The sequence below is a fragment of the Phyllostomus hastatus genome, unplaced genomic scaffold, assembly GCF_019186645.2.
Source record: "Phyllostomus hastatus isolate PE091 unplaced genomic scaffold, TTU_PhHast_1.1 phas_contig_80, whole genome shotgun sequence".
In the NCBI taxonomy this organism is placed as follows: domain Eukaryota; kingdom Metazoa; phylum Chordata; class Mammalia; order Chiroptera; family Phyllostomidae; genus Phyllostomus; species Phyllostomus hastatus.
The window spans coordinates 5,167,153-5,180,982 of NW_025333960.1; the positions used below are offsets into that span (position 1 = coordinate 5,167,153).

General features: G+C 39.3%; 1 pseudogene; it reads left to right on the plus strand.

Annotated features, from left to right (window-relative positions):
* Positions 1-4,453: 4,453 nt before the first annotated feature.
* On the plus strand, positions 4,454-4,718 carry LOC123826434 (annotated as a pseudogene).
* Positions 4,719-13,830: the final 9,112 nt, after the last annotated feature.

The following is a 13,830-nucleotide window of genomic DNA, read 5'->3' on the forward strand; positions in this document are numbered from 1 at the left end:
TATAAAAACCAGTGGGGATTGAGGCTGAGGAAAACAAAAGCTCCTGGAGTCCCAGGCTGTTTGTTTTAAAGGGCCTGTACAGGGATTTACTCAGATTCACTTTTTCTGAGTTTGAACATTGGGGAAGCAGCTAGAAAGGCACCAGAGAAATAGGGGGAAGAGCTGAATTACCTGGCACTAGGGAGAGAGCTGGGGAACAACTTTCTCCCAGATGAAAATGATGATAGAGGCTATTGTTCCTTTGATGAGCCTGCCCTGCACAGAGCTTGCAGGCAGACACCATATCTGAGACTCCACCAACCTGGCTCACATTATTTGCCCCACCATAGTGATTCTCTGAGGCCCTACCACACCCAACTTTCAGGCCCACCCAAGTTGCTTGCAGTGACATTTCTATTTGAATGGATTGTCTTGACTCAGGCCTCAGATTTTCCTAAAGTCTCTCAAACAAGCAGCTTCTGGCCTCAACATGCCTGTATCTCTTGCTAAGTGGCCCTAGACACAGCACTAGCAGCAGCTAGCCTTGGTTCACAGCTTAGACTCACCTGGGCACCTCCAAACCCAGCAAAAGTAGAATCCATCTGCAGATGGCTTTGTAGCTCATTCCAGGTGACTTCACACAGAACACAGATAGCAGCTGACCTTGGCCTACTGTGATGGATACCAGCCAGCAGTATCCATCACTGCTGTACATGCTCAAAACATGAGAAAACATACACATGGATGATAAGTCCTGTGGAGGAGTAGGGATGAAACGGCTACTCTCTCTAGTGGAGAGCGTCCCATTTTCCTGCCCAAGCAGGCTTTTAATTAAGAATACAGATACAGTTTGTGAATTACAGTCTGGCAGGGAAGATAAAACAAGTAGTTAGCTTTGAAAGGGGCTGGCAGATCTCCCACTGGGATTCTGGGCTGAGATTTTGGGGTTTTATCATTTAAAAAGACTACAGGACTCAGAAGCTTAGATTCGTTTCCTGCCTGTGCCTTCATATTCTAATTAAAGAGCATACTCCAGCAAGCAGATCTCACAGTATTTTGTATGTTCTATGTCCCAAGCCTGACTACCCCAGGGGTCCATTGACTCTGGTCTGGACTGCACCACCCCTGTTATTTCTGCAGGCCTGAGTCGGGCAGAGGAGACAAGGCAGCCAGGAGACTTGGATTTCTCAAGGACTCAGGCTTTGACGAAAACAAGGGGGCAGGGGTTGATGTCGATCACTCCTTCATTTCCACAGCCCCCTGAGTCTCTTCCTTTAGGGCATTCCCACATGATTGTGTCTGTCTAAACTTCATTCTCTTTCTTAGAGAATTGTTACCTGTTATTGACTGCCAATCATGCAAAGGGAGCCAGGCATTAGAACAGGCAGCGTTCATGCCAGGGAAATAAGTTTTGTCTCCTTAGTGTCTCCTGGTTCAAAGGCCTCTTACTCAGCCTTAGCCATGGGCAGTTACAGTTTCCTGAAATGAGGCAGGGTGGACCCCAACAGCCTACACCTCCCAGGAAGCCTCAGGGCCAGCACATTCAGTGGACAGCTTCAGACTACATCAAAGCACCACCACCAAACCACCTCCAAGCTCCAAGCCCCACTGAAGTAAGTTCTGCTGTGTGGGGTGGGCCTCTGCATAGCTGATCCTCCACAGTGGTTGGTGGTTGCAGCCAATCCTTGCAGCTGATTGGCCTGGGGGTAAATAATTCCCATTGATATGTCAACAGCAATCAAATCTCAACTACAAGAAAAGGGTGTACTAAACCCACACAGGAGGCTCACCTTGAGGATCCAGCTTGGGTAGTCAAAGAGGCTGTGCCACTGAATCCTACAGAAGACCTAATATATTAGGCAGCTCAACCAATCTGGGAGACATAGCAGTTCTACCTAATATATAGAAACAGAGAGGCAGCCAGAATGAGGAGACAAAGAAACATGTCCCAAATGAGACAACAGAAAAAAAAGTCCAGAAAAACAACTAAATAAATTGAAACAAGCAACCTACTAGATACAGAGTTCAAATAATGGTTATTTAAAAAGTTCAATAAACTCAGTGAGAACTTTAATAGCATAAAAAAAGAACCAGTCAGAAATGGAGGATACACTAATTCAAATGAAGAATAATTTACAGGGAATCAACAGTAGAGTAGATGAAGCCAAGAAGGAAATTAGTGATTTGGAAAATGAGGAAGTAAAAAATACCCAATCAGAACAGCAAAAAGAAAAAAGAATCCAAAAAAAAAAATGATGATAATGTAAGGAGCTCTGGGACAAGTTCAGGTGTACCAACATTTGCTTTATGGGGCTGCCAGAAGGAGGAAAGAGCAAAGAATTGAAAATCTATTTGAAAAAAATAATGACAGAAAACTTCCCTAACTTAGTGAAGAAAACAGACATACAAGTCCAGGAAGCACAGAGAGTACCAAACAAGATGAACCCAAAGAGGCCCACACCAAGACACATCATAAAAGCAGCAAGGGAAAAAGCAGTTAATTACCTGCAAGGGAGCTATGATAAGGATATCAGCTGATTTCTCAGAAACTTTACAGGCCAGAGGGGATTGGCAAGAAATATTCAAAGTGATGAAATGCAAGGAGCTACAACCAAGATTATTCTACCCAGCAAAGCTATCATTTAGAATTGAAAGACAGGTAAAAAGCTTTGCAGACAAGAAAAAGCTAAACAAGTTCATCACCACCAAACCAGTTTATATAAAATGTTAAATAGTCTTCTTTAAGAAGAAGAAGAAGAAGTTAAAAAGATTAAAAATGAACAATAAAATGTCAATAAATACATATCTATCAACAACTGAATCTAAAACATAAAATAAATGAACAAGCAGAATAGAAACAGATTCATAGACAGAACATTTTGACAGGTGCCAGTGGGAAGCTTGACAGGGAAGATGGGTGAAAAAGGTGAACAAATTAAGAAGTACAACTTGATTGTTACGGAATTGTCATGGGGATGTAAAGTACAGCATAGGGAATATAGTCAATAATGTTCTAATAGCTATGTATGTGTTATATGGGTGCAAGATTTATCAAGATAATCACTCACTAAATTATGTAATGTCTAATCACTGTGGTATACACCTGAAACTAATATAATAATGTATGTCAACTCTAACTGAAAAATTAGAAAAATAAGTAATAAAAAAATACAGCCCTGACCAGCATAGCTCAGTGGTGTGGCCATCATCCTTCAAAATGAAAGGTCAAAAATTCAATTCCTGATCAGGGCACAGGTCTGGGTTGCAGACTAGGTTGAAGGGTGTGTGAGAGGCAACCAGTTGATGTTTCTCTCACACATTGATGTTTCTAGCCCTCTCTTTCCCCCTCCATTCCCCTCTCCCTATAAGTAAATAAATAAAATCTTAAAAAAAAAGAAATACAGGCAACTTCTAGAAGCTAACCAAGGCAAGGAAACAGATTCTCTCCTAGAGGTCAAGAAGGAGTACAGTCCTGCTGACTAATTATGGCCTTCTTACCTCTAAAATTGTAAGGCAATAAATTTGTGTTGTTTTAAATCACCAAATTGTTACAAATGTGCTTGTTAAAGCAGCAATAGTGAACTCATACACACAGAGTATGCAAATAAAAGCTAGGCAGTGTGTGATTATGAAGAAAGTATGGAGGTGAGTAGTACAGGATGATGAGATGAAGTTAGAGAATCAATAGGGGCCAGAGGTATTAGGGCCTTTTAGTCAATGGCTGGGATCTTGGCTTTTACTCTAATGTAGGGAACTATTCAGGCATATAAAGCAGAAGAGTAAAATTATTTAACCTAACTTATAAAAGACTTACTTGTTGCCATGAATAGGCAGGAAAGTAATGGGTAACATAAATAAAAATGACTATGGGCATACCCAAATCTGTGCTTCCATGAGGAACCAATATCAGAGGCTTAGCACTACAGGGTGAAATAGACTTCACTTACTGAACCAGCCATTCACTAAACAAATAAACAAGCAAATAACAAGGACAAGCTCTGAGCGTGGGGGAGTAGAACACCAGTACACAGAGGTACTACAATATTGTATCTAAAATGTCCATTGTCACCCTGGCTGGCATAGCTCAGTGGATTGGGTGTGGGCTGTGAACCAATGCATCGCAGGTTCAATTCCCAGTCAGGGCACATGCCTGGGTTGTGGGCCAGGTCCCCACTGGGGGCCACATGAGAAGCAACCACACATTGATGTTTCTCTCTCTCTCTCTTTCTCCCTCCCTTCCCATCTCTAAAAATAAATAAATAAAATCTTTTAAAAAAGTGATTGTTCCTAGAGATTTATCCACACACACACACACACACACAAAAAGTCCATTGTCAACAAAAAATATGAATTATGCAAAGAAACAGGAAAGTATGACCTGTACACAAGAAAAAAAGAACAAAATGTCCAATTAAAAAAAAACTAAGGGAAACCATGTTTAAAGAAGTAAAAAAAGGACACCCTGTACTCTAAGATGGCATCAATCATACCACTGAAGGAGAAGAGACTCATGAATGTCAAACTAGGGGAGTTGCCAAACTGGATACTGATGTGGGATGTCATCCCTAAAGGCATTCCTGGAGCATTTCAAAGAGGTTACTACCAGTATTACAACAAGTATGTCAATGTGAAAAAAAGTCAGTGTTGCTGGAGATTCTACAGTGCTGGCACCAATGCTTTTGAACTACTGCTGTTCTTATAAGGAACTCAAACATGGGAGGCAACACAAGCACCACTGAAGAGGACCCAGTACGGACTCCATATTATTGACCATTATCTTTGCACAGCACCTCTGAATCTTTTTATATTGTAATTAATACCTAATAGAATATGGCTCATAAAAAGAAGGTGATAATGCTACTGTCATATTGAATAGAGAATAAAAATAAATATGTAGAAATTACCATCGTAACTTGGTACACATTAATTCATTCTGGAACTCATGATGAGTGTGGAAACCAATGATTACCAAACTGTTCATGAGCTACTATGAGGCTGAAGTGTTGACCTCTGTTTCAGTGCAAGACAGGGGCGCTGAATGACGAGCAAGCACCAAGTGCTGAAACATTTTTTTTCCTCATCAAAATGTGACAAGGACTTCCATCCAAGATGGAGACATAACTAGATACACTTTGCCTCTTCACAAAGCCAAAAAAAAAGGACAACAACAAATTTAGAAGCAAAAAATAACCAGAACTGCCATAAAATCGAACTGTATGGAAGTCTGACAACCAAGGTGTTAAAGAAGAAACATTCATCCAGACCATTAGAAGGGGTGGAGATGGGCAATAGGGTGGAGAGGACTCACAGCAATGTGGTAGCTGAAGGACAAAGATGGGCAAGGTGGTGGCTGGTGGACGGGGTGAAGCAGAAGCTGGCAGAACAGTCAATCCAACATTGCCATGCAGATAAACTGGGAGGAACAACTGGAAAGCAAGACAGACCATGAAACCCAGGGTTTCAGTGCAGGAAAATAAAGTGTCAACACCCCTGACTTAAAAAAAAAAATGTGAGTGTTGAAGTGGCAGGAGAAACTCCCAGCCTCAAAGGAGAGTTTGTTGGAGGGACCCACAGGGTTCTAGAAAGTACATTCAACCAGAACAAAATGAAGAAACAAGAATTCAAAAGAATGATGAAAGGTTTAGGAACCTCTGGGACAACTTTAACATTCCAACATTTGAATCATAGGGGTGCCAGGAGAAAAGGAAGAACAAAAACCTGAAAACCTATTTGAAAAAATAATAAAGGAGAACTTTCCTAATCTGGCAAAGGAACTAGACTTCCAAGATGTCCACGAAGCTCAGACTTCCAAAGAAATAGGCCCCAAGGAAGCACAAATGAAGGCACATCATAATTGCATTATCCAAGATTAAAGATTAGGAGAGAATCTTAAAAGCAGCAAGAGAACAGGAGACAGTTATCTACAAAGGAGTTCCCGTAAGACTAGCAGCTGATTTCTCAAAAGAAACATCGCATGCTGAAAAAGAGGCTGAAAAAAGTATTCAAACTCATGAAAGACAAGGATCTACATCCAAGATTGCTCTATCCAGCAAATCTATCATTTAGAATGGCAGGGCACATAAAGTACTTCCCAGATAATGTCATATTAAAGGAGTTCATCATCATCAAGCCCTTATTATATGAAATGTTAAAGGGACTTATCTAAGAAAAAGAATATCATCAAAACTATGAACAGTAACATGACAACAAACTCACAACTATCAACAACTGAACCTAAAAAAAATACAAAAACAAAAACAAACTAAGCAAACAGCTAGAAGAGTTACTGATTCACAGAAACAGAAATTACATGGAGGGTTAACAGTGGGGAGAGGGAAGTGGGAAGAATGGGGAAAAACATGCAGGTAATAAGAAGCACAAATGGTAGGTACAAAATAGACAGGGGGAGGTTAAGAATAGTATGGGAAATGGAGAAGCCAAAGAACTTGTATGTGTGACCCACGGACATGAACTAAGTTTGTGGACTGATGGTGGGGGCAGAAGCACAGGGTGAATGAGAATAAAGGAGAAAAATGGGACAACTGTAATAGCATCAATAAAATACATTTTTAAAAAGAAAAATTAAATAAATAAATGAATAATTATCATATGATAGAAATTGTTTTCCATAAGAAAAAAGTGATGCATACAGGGTTTGCTGAGTTCTGAAGCTGATGACTACTGAAGCATGACTATATTTTTTAAAATAAACAACAAAAGGAACATTCTAGAGTTTAAAAATATGATAACAGAAATGAAAATTTCCTTGAAGCACCTTAACAGTAAGTTTTAGCTAAGAGAAGGGACAATTAGCAAATGTGAAGATAGGTGTATACAGAGTATGTAATCTGAAGAACAGAGAAAAAAATAATGTGGAGAAATGAAGAGCGCCTCAGAGAAAAATGGGACATTAGCACACCACCTGGGCAAAATGAAATTATCAGGAGAGGAGAGAGAAAGGAGCTGAAAAATATTTGGAAAAAATGATGGTTGAAAATTCTCAAGCATATTTTAAAATACTAACCTAGACATCTAGGAAGATTAATGAGTTCCAAGTAGGGTAAGCTCAAGAGGATTCACAAATCCTTTGTGGAAAAAATTGCTAAAAGTCAAAAAAAGAGAAAACCTTGAAATCAACATGAGAAAAACAACTCATCACTTACAAGAGAACCACAATAAGACTCTCAGCTGATTTGCCTGCAGAAACCATGGAAACCAGAATACAGTGGGATAACATGTTCAAAGTGCTCCTTGGAGAAAATTGTCAACCACAAATTTTGTATCCAACAAAGCTATCTTTCAAAACTGAAGATTTTTAAGTACATTCCCAGATAAACAAAAACTGAGAGAATTTGTAGCAGATGACTTGTTGTACAAGAATAATAAAGGAATTTCTTCCAGCCAAAAGCAAGTGACCCTAGACAGTAATTCATACCCACAATGTGAATGACCTTTGAAAATAATATGTTAAGTAAAAGAAGCCTAATACAAAGGTCACATATTACTTGATGCTGTTTGTATGACATATCCAGAATAGGTAAATCCATAGAAACAGAAAGTATATTGGTAATGGTCAAGAGCTGGAGTGAGGGAGAAGTTGAGTGTAACTGATTAATGTGTACAGAGTTTTCTGTTAGAATGATGAAAATGTGTTTGAAGTAGATAGAGATGGAGGTTGCAAAATATCATGAGTGCACTAAATTCCATTAAATTGTTCACTTTAGAATTATTTACTCTATGTTATGTGAATTTCATTTCAATAAAAATTGAATCAGGCAGTAGGAAGATGGCAGCAAGGTAGGTGGGAGTGGACCCCACTTCCCCCTGTGCACAGGTGGAACACCTAGCCAATCTTCTGAGGAACAGAGGGAACAGTCAATGGTATTCCAGCATATATGAAGGTTGGTAGCCAAAATTGTAGAGGATATTGAAAAACAGATGGTAAGGAGATTGCTTTGGGATGGTAAGGCCCCTAGGGCCAGTGTAGGGACCAGGGCTACTGCAGCTCCTGACCCAGTGCTGGCTGGTGCCTGCCTCAGGATCCTTGGATGAGAGCCATGTAAATGGTTCCCTCCCCTGCCAAACAGGGAGGATAGAGTGGCACCAGGATGTACCTGGATGCTTTAAGTCACTGGGGGGAATAAACACAAAGTGAGAGGTGCACAGGAGCAGTGTTCAACCACTGAGAAAATAAATGCTGGCTGGGTCATTTCCAGAGAAATTGGGGAGCCAGGTGACACCTGGAGAAGGGAGAATTGGTCTGTGATGGATCCTGACCCAGAAAGTCTCCAGTCTCGCTGGAGAATTTTGCTGTGACAGGCCAGACACTTGTTAGGGATGGTGGCCCTAAACAGAGGGATTTTGTTCAGGAGAAGGCTCTCAGTGGCTGTTTGGGGAACTCTCCCCTGTCTCTGCTACTGTGGCCATAGCCTTTGCTGTCCCCCTGGCCCCACCACCACAACCAGGGCCCCTGACCCTGAGCCTCAGCATTGAAGACCCCTGTGCCCACCCCCACCAACACTGCAGCCTCTACAGCAGTGGCCCAGCCCCATGAGGCCAGACTGACTATCTAAGATAAGGGAGGAGATGCCCCTCGCAGAAGAGAGTAGCAAGATTTAGGGAATTAGCAGTTTCCAGAAATATTTAAGTCACTGGGGGAGCTGAACTACCCTGAAGAGACTTTGAGAGTGCCTAGCATCTAGGACAGCAAAGAGCGAGAAGGTAGTGTGTGAATTACCCCTAATTAGTGCACCTCAAGGATGGCACAACTGGTGGATTGAAGGTGCCTACCCGGCATAGAAGAGCAGTAGGGGCCCAGCAGCAAATGGAGGAAAATGGGCTGGAGGCTCGGCAACTGTGAAGAGTGCATCACAGACCTGGCTCCCATCCTCACAAAACCATAGGAAGGGAGAAAACCAAAACCCAACCCTCCTAAGCCTGTGGCAGCCAGAAAGACCCCCAGAACTCACATGGTGGTTTAAAGTCAGCAGGAGGCTTTTCTTTCTTTTATTTTGTATTTTATTATTTATTGTTATTATTTTTTCTACCAAGTGAGACAATAAGACCAGGAGTTGTGAAAGGACCAGAGTCAAACCCAAGAGGGGTCACATGGTTAATCCAAACAACTGAGAAACTGAGACAAATTTTCCATTGCTATTTCAGAGAACTTGCATGTTATTGTTTATTTGTATTATTATTTGTTTCATTATTTTTACTCCTTTTATTTTATTAGTATTTCTTTATTTCTCTTCTTTCTGTTTAGTTTTCTTATTTTAATTGCACTATTTGATTGATTTTCCTTGTTCTCTCTTTCATACTGTATTTTTAATTTTCCTTCTTTTACTTCACTTGTGTTCCAATAGCACACTACTCTAGGTTGTGTACTTCCTATTCTCATTATTCAGATCATATAGTTTCTGTCATATGATTGTTGTTCCAGCATTAATGTAAATACCTGTTGTTCAATACAATCATAAATACTACACAGCACCACTTCCAGAACTTAGCCCATTCCACTGTCCTCCAGAACTTTATTACTGTTGTGGTTAACTCTTCTCTCACACACTACACCTACTTTCTATCCTTTACTCTCATTATATCTCATAATCTGACCTCCCACAAGCTCACTGTTTTCTGAATTAAACTCATAATCCTTCCCCCTTCTAACAAAACTTATCTCTTTCCCACCATTTCTAAAATGTGGCTAGGGTGGTGAAATATCACAGTTAACACTATAACTATCCAAAGGATCTCCTATCTGTTCTCTATGGGTTGGTACTTTAAATCCCATACACTCCCACTGTCTTAATCCATTTTGTCTTCCCCCTACAACTGATCACATAAAAGAGTAGGTGGGAGCTGTGGACACCAATATACCTGCTGAAAAAGAGAGCCCACCAACAAAAGAACCTCCAAGAGATATAAAGGAAGATGGCAGATGAATGAGTGGAAGCCACACAAACCTCCACCCAGGACCAATCTGGAATTATAACTAAATGGTGGAGAAATTACCCAGAACAAAAAACTAAACAATAGTGAGAGAGAAGCCTCAAAACCTTACACAGACAGAAGAAGAGCTTGAACAAACCTGTCCACACCAGCACAACATCATATAAGACGTGGTGGGTAGAGTCACCCTCAGTTAACCAACTGGATGGCAGGGACCAGCAAAGAAAGACCCAGCAACAATCAAAACCCAAATACATCCAGGAAGCTAACATAAATGACAGTCCAAGACCAGTGAGCTTGGGAGATCAAGGAGATTGCACCACTGAATCTCAAAGGTATTCTACCACAGAAGTTTACACCACAAAACCAGGTAGTTAGAACAGATCAATTTAAGAAGCAGAGGCTAACAAGAAAAGTCTCACAAACAATAGGAAGACAAAGAAACAGTCCCCAAATGAAAGGAAAGGAGGAACCCTCAGAAAAAATGCTAACTGAAATAGAGGCAAGTCAACTATCAAATACTGAGTTCAAAGCAATGGCTATAATGAAGCTGAATGAGCTCACAGAGAAATACCAAAAACTGCAGGGAAACTATGACCAACTTATGGCAAACTATATCAACATGAAAAAAGAAATAGGAACTATCAACAAGGGTCAAGAGGAAATGAAGAATAAAATTTCTGAATTGAAGAGCACAGTAGAAGAAATCAAAAGCAGGGTCAATGAAACAGAGGATCAAATCAATGAGCTGGAAAACAAGGTAGGAAAAAAAACACCCAGAAAGAGCAAGAAAAGGAAAAAAGGCTCAGAAAGAACAAAGAAGTCTTAAGGGAACTTCAGGACAACATGAAATGGAATAATATTCATATAATAGGAATACCAGAAGGAGAAGAAGAGCAAGGGATAGAAAACCTGTTTGAAAAGTAATGATGGAAAACTTCTCTAATTTGATGAGAGAAAAAGTCGAACAAATCCAGGAAACATGGAAAGTCCCAATCAAGAGGAGCCCAAAGAGGCCCTCTTCAAGACACATCATAATTAAAATGGAAAAATTTGAAGACAAAGAGAAAACCTTAAAGGCAGCAAGAAAGTAATAGGAAGTAACATACAAGGGAGCCCCATAAGACTAGCAGCTGACTTCTCAACTAAAACACTACGAGCCAAAAGGGAATGGCAAGAAATATTCCAAGTAATGAAAAACAATGGCCTGCAACCAAGACTACTCTATCCAGCAAGGTTCTCAATTTAAATGGAAGGCAAAATAAGGAGTTTCCCAGACAAAAGAAACCTCACAGTTAAGAAGAAAGGAAAATGGCAATGAATAAGTACCTATCAATAACGACCTTGAATATAAATGGATTAAATGCTCCAATCAAAAGACATAAGCTAGCTGAATGGATAAGAAATCATGATCCATATATATGCTGCCTACAAAAGACCCACCTCAGAATGAAAGACCTATACGAACTGAAAGTGAAAGGCTGGAAAAAAGGATTTTAATCAAATGGACAGGAAAGAAAAGCCATGGTAGCAATACTCATATCAGACAAAATAGACTTCAAAACAAAGTCCTTAAAAAAGACCCAGAAAGACAATTCATAATACTTAAGGAAAGAATCCATCAAGAAGACATAAACATTGTAAATGTATATGCACCCAACATAGGAGTACCCAAATACATAAAGAAAATCTTGGAGGACTTCAAGAAAGATATTAACAGCACACAATTATAGTAGAGGATTTTAACACCCCACTGTCAAAAATGGATAAATCTTCCAAGTGAAGAATCAACAGGGATATTATGGTATTGAACAATGCCCTAGATGAAATGGCTTAACTGATATAGATATAGCCTTTCAGCCCAAAGAAGCTAAATACACATTCTTTTGAAATGCACATGGAACATTTTCAAAGATAGACCACATGATAGGACACAAAACAAGCCTCAACAAATTCTAGAAAATTGAAATCATATCAAGCATTTTTTCGGACTACAAGAGACTGAAACTAGAAACCAACCTGAAGGAAAAAACTCAAAAACACTGAAACTCATGAAAATTGAATAGCATGTTATTAAACAATGAATGGGTCAAGAATGAGATCAAGGAAGTAATCAAAAGGTTTCTGGAAACAAATGAAAATGACCTTATAACAATTCAAAATTTATGGGACACAGCAAATGTACTCCTGAGAGGGAAGTTCACAGTGATACAGGCCTACCTAAAAAAGACAGAAACACTTCAAATAAACAACCTAACACTACACCTACAAGAACTTGAGGAAAAACAACAAAGACAGCCCAGAGCAAGTAGAAGGAAGGAAATAACCAAGATCAGAGCAGAATTAAATGACATAAAGAACAAAAGCACAATCCTAAAGATCAATAAATCCAGGAACTGGTTCTTTGAAAAGATAAACAAAATTGACAAGCCTTTAAGCAGACTCATCAAGAAAAAAAAGAGAGACGACCCAAATAAACACAAGCAGAAATTAAAGAGGAGAGATTACAACTGATACCACAGAAATATGAAAGATTATAAGAAATTACAGCAAAGAACTATATGCCAAGAAATCTCAAAACCTAGGTGAAATGGACAAATTTGTAGAAAAATATAATCTTCCAAAACTGAATGAAGAAGAGGGGAAAGCTTGAACAGAACAATGAGAGCTGATGATACTGAAGCAGTAATCAAAAAACTCCTGACACACAAAAGCACTGGACTGAATGGTTTTTACACGAAAATTTTACAAAGCATTAAGGGAGAGCTAACCCCTATCCTTCACAGGTTCCTCAAAAAATCCAAGAGGACAGAAGACTGCCAAACACTTTTTATGAAGCCTGCTTCACCCTAATGCCAAAACCAGATAAAGACACAACAAAGAAAGAAAACTACAGGCCAATATCGCTAATGAACACAGACACTGAAATCCTCAACAAAACATTGGCAAGCCACATCCAAAAATACCTTAAGAAGATCATACACCATCTTAAGAAGAACAAGTGGGGCTCATCCCAGGGAAGCAAGAATGTTACAATACCTGTAAGTCAATAAATGTAATACATCACATAAACAAAAGCAAAGATAAAAATTACATGATCATATCAATAGATGCAGAAAAAGCATTTGATAAGGTATAACACCCATTAATGATCAAAACACTCAGCAAAGTGGGAATAGAGGGAGCATTCCTCAACTTAATAAAGGCCATATACAAGAGACCTACACTCAACATCATACTCAATGAGCAAGAACAAAAATCTTTCCCACTAAGATCAGGAACAAAACAAGGATGTCTGATTCACCACTGCTATTCAACATAGTATTGGAAGTCCTAGCCACAACAATCAGGCAAGAAAAAGAAATAAAAGGCATCCAAATTGGAAAAGAGGAAACAAAACTATCCCTGTTTGCAGATGACAGAATACTGTATATAGAAAATCCTATAGACTCCACAAAAAACTACTTGACCTAATAAGTGAATGTAGGAAAAACAGGAAATAGTCAATATTCAGAAATCAAAGGTATTTTTGTACACCAGCAATGAAATATCAGAAACAGAAGTCAGGAAAAAAATCCCATTTGATATAGCAACAAGAAAACTAAAGTACCTAAAAATAAACCTAACCAAGTAGATACCAAGACCTGTACTCAGAAAACTATACAACACTGAAGAAAGAAATTAAGGAAGATAGAAACAAATGGCAGCATATACTGTGTTCATGGATTGGAAGAATTAACATCATCAAAATGTCCATACTACCCAAAGCAATTTATAGATTCAATGCAATCCTTATGAAAGTACCCATGACATATTTCACAGATATAGAACAAACATTTCAAAAATTTATATGCAACCATAAACAACCCCAAATAGCTGAAGCAATTTTGAGAAACAAGAACA